The 11842-nt window shown below is 41.7% G+C and overlaps 1 protein-coding gene across 11 annotated transcripts in view; it reads left to right on the forward strand.

Annotated features, from left to right (window-relative positions):
• Window positions 1-11842, forward strand: part of SGMS1 (sphingomyelin synthase 1) — a 262876-nt gene that overhangs the window by 80513 nt on the left and 170521 nt on the right. The window lies entirely within an intron of this gene.

An 11842-nucleotide genomic window follows, 5' to 3' on the forward strand; every position in this document is an offset into this window, starting at 1 on the left:
GCTGAGGAAATGGGAGAGGAGGCAACAGAGATATTTTGGACTATAGCCTAGGTGTGGAGTAAGAGGTAGAAGAGCCAATGATAATTTTTTAAAATAAAGTTTTAATTTTAGACTAGTTTTAGATTTAGAAAAAAGTTATGAAGATGGTACAGACTTCCTATGTTTCCAGTTTCCTCTACTGTTAACATCTTATATTATTAGTATGGTGCATTTGTCATAACTAATGATTCAATATTGATACATCATGTCTCCTTAGACTATGGCTGTTTCTCAGACATTATTTGTTTTTGATGACCTTGATTGTTCTGAGTACTAGTCAGGTAGTTTGTAGAACTTCCCTCAGTTGGGATTTGGCTGATGGTGTTTTCATGATTATGTTGGAATGTGGGTTTTTATCAAGAAGACCTTAGAAATGAAGCACCATTTTCATCATATCTGCAGTACCTAGTGTCAACATGACTTGTTCTTGTTGGTACTGACCTGGAACATTTTCAAGTTTCATCACTGAAATTTATTTTTATTCTCCCTTCCTTCTTTGGAAGGAAGTCACTAGATAACCCACACATGAGGAGGAGGGAGTTATGCACCGCCTCCTTGAGAGTGGAATGTCTACATAAATCATTTTGAATTCTACATGGATTTGTAGAATTCATTTCTTCATTCATTCATTCAGTCAATGATATCAGCATGGATTTATGGGTATTTAATTTATCCTTTGGATTATAATGTAATACCACATTATTTATTTTGTTGCTCGAATTGAGAGCTCTTTCAGTTGGCTCCCATGCCCTTTGACATGCTCCCATTGTTATGTGTGTGTATGTGTGTGCACATGCATGTACATTCTGTGACTCTGACCAAGTTGGATAGTTCAGGCCCATCTTGTATATTTCCTGCTCCAGCCATAGAACCAGGCAATTCTCTAAGGAGCCATGGCCTAAGATAATTTTGACATTTCTGGCGTAGATAGGGCTGCCTCCATCTCTCCCTCACAAACTCCTAGTTCTTGGATGAAGAAGGGAACAGAGGCAGGATCCTGGGAGATGGCGTCCATTTAGGGCTTAGGCAGAGGTAAAAGTTGTCAAAGGAAGCTGAGGAGGAGGGTTAGAGAAGCAGGTGGCCAACCTGAGTCGTACAGTAGGATGGCCTCCCGGGTTGATGAGCATTTCAGGTGGGAGAGTGGCCTTGTAAGTCAAGAACACTGTTCAGGGTTAGGTAGTACATGAATCCGGCAGGAATGGAGGGTTGGGAAGAAAGCGCAGTAGGAAATAAGGTTAGGGCTGGATGTGTTGGAGGAGGGGTATGTAAAGCTGATAAAAGCAATGCTTTAGGAGAATTAGTTTGTCAGCCACACACAGATTAGATAAAGGAATTAGCACTGTGGTTGCTTCACTGGTGCCTGGAGAGACCATTATTAGTTCACCAAAGATGTCTGCATATGCTAGGTTTTTCCGTAATGGGGGAAAATAGAGAGGCATTAGTGATTAAGCAATCTATTTGCTACAAACAATACACTTAAAACAATAAAAGACATAGGTCTTAAAATATGTACCCTGCCTTGTAATTACGAATGTGTATGGTTTCCTTTTCTTGGAGAAGAGTCAAAGGTGAACTTGAACTCCACTCAGCTGGAATGTCACACAATCCAAGTTAACGGCATATGAATTTTTAATTTGGTTTTCATAGGCCTTCTCCAATCAATTTCAAAATTATTTCCTGTTGAACTTCCTGCATCATCCTCTTTTGGTGGTGGTTTTCTTTGAAAAGCTGTGGTGCTTCTGAGATAATTGGTGGCATAGAGAGACTCTCACTGAGCCAAGGCTGTGTGGAGAAAATAATCCTGGGAACACTTCTTGTTTTTCATTGGTTTCTGTCATCTTGAATATGTCAATTCTTTTGCATATAACTAGGAGACAAATGCTACTATACCTTAATCTACATGTTCTATAAAAAAGGAAGCATAGCCTTAGCTGGTTTGACTTAGTGGATAGAGTGTCGGCCCGTGGACTGAAGGGTTCTGGGTTTGATTCTGTTCAAGGGCATGTATCTCATTTGCAGGCTCGGTTGCAGGCACGATACCTGGCTCTGGTTGGGACGCATGCGGGAGGCAACCAGATTGATGCGCCTCTCTCACATTGATATTTCTCCCTGTGTCTCTCCTCCTCCCTTCTACTCTCTCTAAAAAAAAATGAAAATAAAATGAAAATAATAAGGGCAGCATATTCAGCCAATGAGTAGAATGACCTGAACTTTTTAAAAAGCACCCTCTTACTCCTGAAATATTTTTGGGCACAAATCACTGATTCTTTTTAAAAAAATATATTTTATTGATTTTTTTACAGAGAGGAAGGGAGAGGGATAGAGAGTTAAAAACATCGATCATCTGCCTCCTGCACAACCCCTACTGGGGATGTGCCCACAACCAAGGAACATGCCCTTGACCGGAATCGAACCTGGGACCCTTCAGTCTGCAGGCCGATGCTCTATGCCAGTGATGGCGAAGCTTTTAAGCTCAGCGTGTCAGCATTTTGAAAAACCCTAACTTAACTCTGGTGCCGTGTCACATATAGAAATTTTTTGATATTTGCAACCATAGTAAAACAAAGACTTATATTTTTGATATTTATTTTATATATTTAAATGCCATTTAACAAAGAAAAATCAACCAAAAGAATGAGTTCGCGTGTCAGAGGTTCGCCATCACTGCTCTATGCACTGAGCAAAACCACTTAGGGCTCAAATCACTGATTCTTAAATAGAGTTGTATTTTTTGTATTGAATCAGCCAGTTTCAAACGTTGTGATGTGTTTGGTTCAACAGAAACAGCGAATAGCCCTCCTGTACCTCCTTTCTACTTCAGTCTTCTCTAAGTGAGTGAACCTATTCAGTAAACCTGAGTGCTCTCATCTGTGTCCACTGGCAGGTTCCTGTCACAAGGGGCCTCTGTTGGGTTCATTTCTGAACAGTGATACCCACTTTGGAGTGGAAACAACATTTCATTAAAGAGAAGTTCAAGTTATTCTTTATCTATAAAATGAGGATAAAAATATCTACCTTATGAGTTCTTAGGCGGTGTAAGGGATGCAATGCGAGTTCTGTGCGTTCTAAGCAGAGTCTGTTAGAATCTGCTTATAAAACCCCGTCTTGTTGTTACAGAGTGCTGTGCTTTGGTTTTGTTTTGTTTTTTGAGCAACCAAACCTTTTCTGAAGCAGAACCAAAAGAAAGAAAAGTATTTGGGCCCCTTCCACGTCATCCAACCAACTAGGGGACACACCAGAACCTCTTTCTGAGATCACTGCCTACAGCAACCTGGGAGGAGAAGTTGCTTCGAAAGCACTGTTGGGGATGGTCTCTCTCTGCTCCTCAATGCCAGGGATTTCAGGTGTGCAGCGGCAGGGGCCCTGCGGTTCCCTTTCGTTTTACAAAGCTGGTCGGTGGAGGAAAGGGACCGATGTTCTGCATGTGCTTCGGTGAAATACTGCCTTGTCATCCTCAGAGCTAGTCGTGTCCCCTTTTCTTGACTTTATGGATATTGGACACATGCTGCCATTTTCTCCTTAGCACCACCAAGGCGGCGTTCATTTTGCTTCCCTTTTTCCTCAGACAATAACTTAACCAAATTATTTACCAGCTCCAGATAGAAGAGGAAGGTAGTTTCAATAGATTGAACACATCAGTGAAATTAAATGGCCCACATTTCACGTTTGCAAATGAGAAGGTGTTTGTAGCACGCCCCGTTCCCTGGGCTTCATGGCGTGTTTGGACTGAGCTTCTGTAAACCAGGATGCGGTGTGCAGTGAGCACTCCTGGCATCAGCCTGGGCCCTGCGCATACTTTCTGTTTCCCCTGTTTATTCACATCTTCAAAGCCTTTCGCCCTCTGAAACACCAGGATGGTATTTCAGTTGACTATTGCACCGAGGACCTATTTTGGTTCTCTTGGACTTTGTAGTTAGACCTGACACATTGTCTGTTCTTAGCTTTTCAGCAAAAGCTTTTGATTTAAACTTTCTATTAAGGAAAAAACTGAATGTGAGCAAAAAGTAGACTTAGTTGCAGCTGAAAATCTTATCTTTGAGAGGGAAACACATGCGGGGGAAATGAAGAAGGCCCTCAAACCCGCTTTCCTTGCCTCAAGCAAGATAGGGCCATGGTTAATAGAGCACTTAGGTGGGTGGGTGCAGAGTTACCTTGTCTGGAGCTCTGGCTTCTTCTGTTTGGGGTGGGGTTTGTGAGAGCAGGCCCTGGTTCATCTGCTCCGTGCCTCCCTGCGTGACCTGGGCACTAAGGGCACTGCTTCAGTTTCCTTCCCTGTGAAATGAGGACAGTAGAGCCCTTTAGACACTCCTCGCATTCAGTAACGGTTACCTGATGTTGCTGTTATTACTTTCCTACAAGTTCTGTCAGCGTGTGTGAGGACAGCAGGCATTGGAGAAGTAAATGTATCAGAACGTACACATCCGAGAGTATTCGCTCCACCTGCCTCCTCTACACGTGAACATTAGTCACACTTCGCTTCAGGGCTTCGCTGGAAAGCAGGTCAGTCCCTACAGAAACTCCTTTCCTTACAACCAGTGGGATTGTTTTCTGCTTTACTGCAGGTTTGTTTTTTACTCTGAACCGGATGATATTCTTTAACAACTAGATGTATAGCAAGTGTATCTACTCATCTCGGCTTTTAAAGATAACTTGACCGAGGGCCAGCCCAGGCCTGTGGTGTGGACGTGCTGAAGTGCAGCGCCTCCCGTCCCCGCTGTCCTCTTCCCCCACGGTTCCCTGGATGTGAAATGCAGCCGCAGTCTGGAGAGTGGCTCAGAAGCCAGGCTGCCAGCTGTGCCGCAGGCGGGGTTTCCAGCTGAGCATAATGTAATGGAAAAATCTAAGTTTGTCTTGAAATGTTCACTGCTCTGCAGAACGTCAACATTCGGTCTCCAAGATAGTTCGGGTGCTCACGTTATTCCCCTGAGCTGTCTTTTCTGTTAAAAACCATAAAAACTGGGAGATTAGAAAACATTTCTCTTTTGCAATTCTCATTACATTACAGTAACCAAAAACCCTGGTTGCTGAAAGAGAAAAATCAATTAACAGAGAAAAATTGGGACTTTCTGAAAAATATATATTGTAACATGTGTAATTTATAGGTATCATATAACTTTTCATATTTAATAAAATATATGTAACATACATATATAACATATATGTAATATGTAGCTTTATACATTTTAAATATTACATATATAGCTTTGCTGTTTTCTCACAAACTTTTCTTTATGGCACTTTGCTTTTACTTTAACTCATGTTACCCATAAATTCTCACTGCCTTGACCTCTTTTTTTTAAAAAATAGACAAATATGCATATTTTCTGCTCTAAGCCCAGATTGGTGGTATCATAGAAATCCTATATTTCCCCTTTATTTCAATCTCTAGGTTTCTCATAATCTGTTCTTAAACAGATATCTTAAGAATTAAATGAATGGCAGCACTTCAAAACAGTGATTTGTAAATAAACACATATGCAGGTCAGATCTTTTTGAATTTTTAAAAATAATTTTAAGGAGAATAATAATTTTACTTCTGGCTATTTTTGACACATAGAAGCTGGGGAATTTTGTTTACATACTCTTCTCCCCATACAAGTCTTTGAAGAATGAAAGGTGGAAGTCACAGGGTGGGGTCTGATCTGATTGCTGGAACTTCCAGCTGTGCTGTGAGAACCTGATGTTAGCGGTGGTGGCCCTGGGAGGATTTTAAGAAGAGAAAGGCTGTTTCCAAATCTTAGCTATGGTGAATTGTGCTGCTATGAACATAGGGGTGCATATATCCTTTCTGATTGGCGTTTCTGGTTTCTTGGGATATATTCCTAGTAGTGGGATCAGCCTAAGTGCCCATCAGCAGATGAGTGGATTAGAAAACTGTGGTACATATACACAATGGAATACTATGCTGCGGTAAAAAAAAAGGAACTCTTGCCTTTTGCAACAGCATGGATGGAACTGGAGAGCATTATGCTTAGTGAAATAAGCCAGTCAGAGAAAGATAAATACCACATGATCTCACTCATTTGTGGATTATAGAGAACAACATAGACTGATGAAAAGGGACAGACTCAAAGACTGAGAAACAGCAATCAGGCTATCAATCCCCAGAAGGAAAGTAGGGGAGGGCGGGGGTAAGGGGAAGAGATCAACCGAAGGACTTGTATACATGTATATAAGCCATACCAATGGACATGGACAACAGGGGGATGGGAGCATGAGTGTGTGTGGGGGGGAGGTTGGGGGTTAATGGGGGGGATGAGGACACATTTGTAATACCTTAACTAATAATAAAAAAAAAAAAAAAAAAAAGAAGAGAAAGGACCGTTTCTGCCCGGGTGATTTCAGGCCAAGGTGTGAGACACGTACTCTTCCACCTCTGGGAGCCAGCGCCTTGAGCTTCTCCTATTAATCCCTGTTGGCAAGAAAGAATCAGAAACTCTCTTGAAGTGAAGTAACTGCCAATGTTAGTGCCTTCTTCCTGGGAGATGTGCTTTTTAGCAGAAAAGAAAACATCAGTCTAGGAATCCAAGTCCTTTTCTTAAGTGAATGAGTCCTACAATTTGGGTCTAGTCATGACTTTTGGAGGCTCCACCCTGCTTCTCTTGATTGAGTTTAAAACAAGGATTTCTTTCACAAAACCTCAGAGAGTGGGTGGCTTAGCCAGGGGCCAGCATCTTTATTAGTTTCAAGGATCTTGGCCCCATCTCCTGGCCTTGCCTCCAAGTAGGGCAACTCACAACTGCCCTGGGCACTGAGAGTATAACAGATGAGGTAGCAAGCCAAGCTCAGTCTTCTTCTTTCACATAGTCAGGGACTTTCGGGGGGTGGAGGGCTCGAGATCATGGCAGAATTAATGTAAGAGACTAAATTCCTAAAGAAAGATGAAGTTATGTTGATGTGCCACACTTAAGGCAGTATAGTGCAAAATGTTTACAAAATTTTCAATAAGAGTTTTTTAGTTGCTTGAGTTAAGTTATTATGGGAGGTAATAAATTGCAATAAGTATTTTAATTTAGAAAATCAAAGACTTACATGATAATGCCTCCGCTGGAATAAGTCTTTACGGGTGTAGCAATAACTATGATAAAATTTAACTAGATATAGGAATATTGTTTTTGATCTTATCATCTCCCCTTCCTGCGATCCCCCAGTTTTCAAATCTTAACCTCTACAGTGCCGGGGAGCGGGAGCCCGATCGCACTCCTCCTGTCTTTCGCCAAAAGTGCCGGGAGTGCTATCGCCCCCCTCTTGCAGTCACTATTAGATGATAGTAGTTCACTCTTTATTGACAGATGGCACCTAAGTGCAGATTACTTATGATGCCAAATGTTTGTAGTTCTGAAATTGACCACTGGCATTTATCTGCCTAATTTTTTACAGGTACTACGATTTTATGAAGTTTACTCAGATTTTGTAGCCCTAAAGCTTCGAAATGGTGTCCAGTTCTAAGTCTGCTTTTATTAGTGATGATGATATTGCTAAATATGTCAATTCTTGCTGTGAAGATGACGATTTTGTGGAAGATATTGGAGAAGGGTGTCCCTCTATTTTAACGTTATATGTTTTGTTCAATTATTTTTCTACTAGTATTTTATAATACAATCAGCAAACAATATATGTGAAAGATGAAAACAAATGTAGTAAAGGTTTCCTTAAGTTTTTGAATATGTAACTTCATTTACTTGCGCTTCATAATTTTTTCCTAAACTGCTGTAAAATCAGCAAAAATGCCTTGGCAATTTTAGCATAGTTCCTAGGATATTGGTTGGCACTCAGAGGGTTAAACCTTTCTTAAGGTCTCCAGCCCTGGCTGGTCCAGCTCCTTGTAGAGTTTCCACTTGTGTGTATCCTATGCACATTAATCAGAGCTGCACCTTGGTCTGCTCTTTCTGTCACCCCCTATATGCTTTGCCAAACCAAGTCACTGTTGATTCTGCTTTTAAAGTGACCTCACATCCACCACTTCTCCCTGTCTCCCTGCCACCCTCCTGGCTCATCTCTTGGGTGACTGCAGTTGCTCCCTATGTTCATTGTGACTCTTCCATTCTCTTCATGAAACACAAATCTGGTAACTCACACTCCTTCCCCTCAGAAAAACAAACCAAACAAACCTACACCACCCAGCTTTTCCATAACTTTCCATGATTTTAAATTGAAATCATAATCTAACAACCTCAAGGTCCCTGGTGCCCTTTCCTAGCCCTCCCCATTCCTCCCTCTGTGATCCGGCCGGCCCTGGTGGCTCGGCTTCTGTTTCTCCGGAAATGGCATTCCCTTCCACTTTCCTCCCTCCTTTTAAAACTTCTGTTGACTTCTGTTGTTTTCCTGTTCTCCCTTAATACTGTTTGGTCAGGTAAAGCCTTAGGTTAGAGACCGCCTTATAGTATCACGCCCATCCCATTGGTAGAACTTACACCTCAGCGGTATATCTCAGTACCTAGCATAGTGTCTGGCATATAGTAGACACTGAATTGTATTTGTCGAGTGAAAGTAGTGTTATTTATAAATATTTTAAGTGCTTCTAAATACTCGGGGAGGTGGCATGTCTAGTGTATGTGTGCACCTGTCTCATGGCAGACACTGCTGGTCGGTCACCCCTCCCTTCCCCTGGCTGGCTTCTCAGTGTTGTACTTTAGGCAGCTGCTTCTGGCCTGCTGGTCTATCTGAACTGCCATGTGGCATGAAACCTATTGGCCATTTCTAGTCTAGCAGACAAAGGCATAGCGCTCTGGATGTTTAGGTTCTTGACTTGATCTTTAGACACATCGTGTAAACTCGGTATGCCTTAGTTTGCACACCAGTCTGATGCGAGTAATTAGATGGTAAGATAAGATATTCTTTCTTGAGGATAAAGTAAGAAACATTGAAAAATTAGTAAAGCTTATCCAAATACAAGGTTGTATAGTTACATTTAATGTGTTTTGATATAACAAATACTCATCTTGTAATCAGCCACTCTTTTTTGGCGACTAAAATGTAAATTCTTGCCCTAGCCGGTTTGGCTTAGTGGATAGAGTGGTAGCCTGCAGACGAAAGGGTCTTGGTTTTGATTCCGGTCAAGGGCACATGCCCAGGTTGCAGGCTTGATCCCCATTAGGGGCTTGTGCTGGAGGAAGCCGATCAGTGATGTCCTCTCATCATAGCTGTTTTTATCTTTCTCCCTCTCCCTTTCTCTCTCTGAAATCAATAAAAATGTATTTTAAAAGAAATAAATAAAATGTAAATTCTTTATACACATAAATCTGAAATTTAATCACAGGCTTACCATATCTGTTTTCCAACAGGGACTGTTTTTCTTTCAGAATTAAGTTGATCTCTTGTTTCAGTATGTACTAGATGTTTACTTTTTATTTTGCTGGTGAAGAGTACATTTCAAGGAGATAGAATGTAAAACGTCAAGGAGAGGCTAGTTTTTTGTTTAGTTTACTGTCATTCTGCGGCAGTGTGTCACAGAGTGTACCCCTGGTCACCTGTATCAGAAACACCAGTGGGTGGTTATGTTATAGGTTCCCACCCCCACAGCTTACTGAATCCGACTGTTTGAGGCCTGGATATCTGCATTATTAAGCTCCTGAAGTTTGAGAACCTCGCCCATGTAATGCCTGGTATATTGTGCGGTGTTAGTAAGTTCTGAACGGAACCTGTAAAAGATGGCTCACTCGCTGACCTTTTCAGTCTCACCTGAGCATAACAATGACATCAGAAAACAAACATACCACTGCCAACGCTGCCCAATAAAAGGCAAAGCTATTGATTGTGGCTAAGGTTGAAAATAGTCAGTGACCTTATTCAGCCGGAGCACAGAAGATCAACAAGGGGCATTGTTCCCAGAGGCTTAAACACACTGGTCCTCTGGGAACAGTGGCCCTTTGACCACAGCTGCCAAGGCAGAAAGGAACCAGGCAAGGTTCTGCTCTCCTCAGTGCCGAGCAAGGGCCCGTCCTGCAGTGGGGGGTGCTTCTGATTTCTCTGTGGCAGCCCAGCAGGACCAGGCCGGCAGTGACCTTCACCTTCACCTTCACCTTCACCTTCACCTTCACCTTCACCTTCACCTTCACCTTCACCTTCACCTTCACCTTCACCTTCACCTTCACCTTCATCTTTACCTTCACCCACTATTTTCCTGTCTTCTCTGGATACCTCGGGTGCAGGGGAAAACTTGCTCTGAACTGGAAGGCAGAAATAATAACAGCGATTTTAAAAGCTGGCATTGCCAAGTGGGTAGGATGTGCTTTACCTACATTAGCTCACATAATCAGCTGAAAGCTGGGGAGAGCCAGGATGTCTATGAGAAAGCATTTCGAGGCAGATCTGAACCCTGGACTGGACTCCTAAGGGAGGTTGCTGGTCTCCATCTCGGTTCATGTCAAGGCTTCTCTGTGCGGTTTGCTTCCTTTTCCTTTATGGCACTTATGGTGAAGCTCTTGCTCTTCTTGGATTCAGCTCCGCAGCCTCACCATCCTGATGGTACGATGTGGACGAGAATTATGGTCCAGAAAGTAATCCTGAGCTGCTGCGACTGTCCCCCTCAGGACACTCTGATCTTAGCAAATGCTGCTGCATGTTGTTCCACTGACATCTTGGTCCCACCTAGATAAACAGGGAGATGCTAAGTCAAGGAAGTCTTACATCATGAGAGGGGGAAGGGCAGAGAACCCAATGTGTCATCACCAACACTATGCCAGGTGAGCCTCCTCATAAGACTAGTGTCTCACAGAGTATATTCTGAGAAAAGCTGCTGTGTTGCCATCCTTAGCAGAAGGAGGATTTGAGATTTGGAGGCACTTGTTCTGAGCTTCCAAATTTTCTGGGGTTACTTTGCCTGTAGATTAGAAAGTTACTGTGGGGAGAAAAGAAGGTTTGAACTAAGAATTAGGTAAGGTCAATGCAGGGTCCTGGGTTATTTGGTGATTTGCCTCAGCCATTCAGTTAGAGATAGTAGAGAAATGACAGATGGATAAAAATTTAAAAACACAGAAGGACGAACAAACCAGATGATTTCAGATCTTGTTTTAAAGGACTCAGAGGCTATGCTAAGCCAGATAGCTTATTGAACTAAGGATGTTCAATAGACTATAGAATTTGAATATCTTGAATACCAGATTATAATTAGACTAACAGTAAAGACAATAGAAACAGACTGGGGAAATTCAGCCACAGGAGGTTGAGAGAAGTGCAGACTGAAATGATTCAGAGGGCTGTTTTGCCTACAAGGCCTCCTGTGACTACATGAGAACAATGTGTTGATCCTGTGACTCAGTGAGCCTATTTCTGGGAGTAATTTCTAAGTAAGTGATAAGCTAAATGTGTTCAGAGATTTAACTTTGAGGATGCTTAGTGAGCATTGTTTGAAACTAAATATTGGAAGCAACCCAGATAGGTCCTCCAAAGAGCGATGGATAGATCCACTAGAATTCATCTGTATAATAGAATATTGTGTAACCATGACAAAGATGTTGATGAAAAATATTGACATAGGACAAATGCATATGAAAAATAGGCAATAATAGAATTTATAAGGTTAACATACTACGCAAAGAAACTGTAATACGGGGGGAAAACCGGGAAAGGCATTAATCAGAATGTTCCCTTCGATTATCTTTTTTTTTTTTCTTTAAGTGGAAGAATTTGAAGTACCTGTAATTCTTTCTTAGGGCTTTAACACTTATAATGTTTAATGTAAACATATAGAATTATTTCTGTAATTAAAGCAAGTAGTTAATTACGTAGAAACGTGATATGATGTATTTAAAGGTGCTTTGTCAACCTTTTATCCAAATATTTCAATATTTGATCATTTTTA

This window comes from Myotis myotis, unplaced genomic scaffold (assembly GCF_014108235.1).
Source record: "Myotis myotis isolate mMyoMyo1 unplaced genomic scaffold, mMyoMyo1.p scaffold_m19_p_15, whole genome shotgun sequence".
Classification (NCBI taxonomy): domain Eukaryota; kingdom Metazoa; phylum Chordata; class Mammalia; order Chiroptera; family Vespertilionidae; genus Myotis; species Myotis myotis.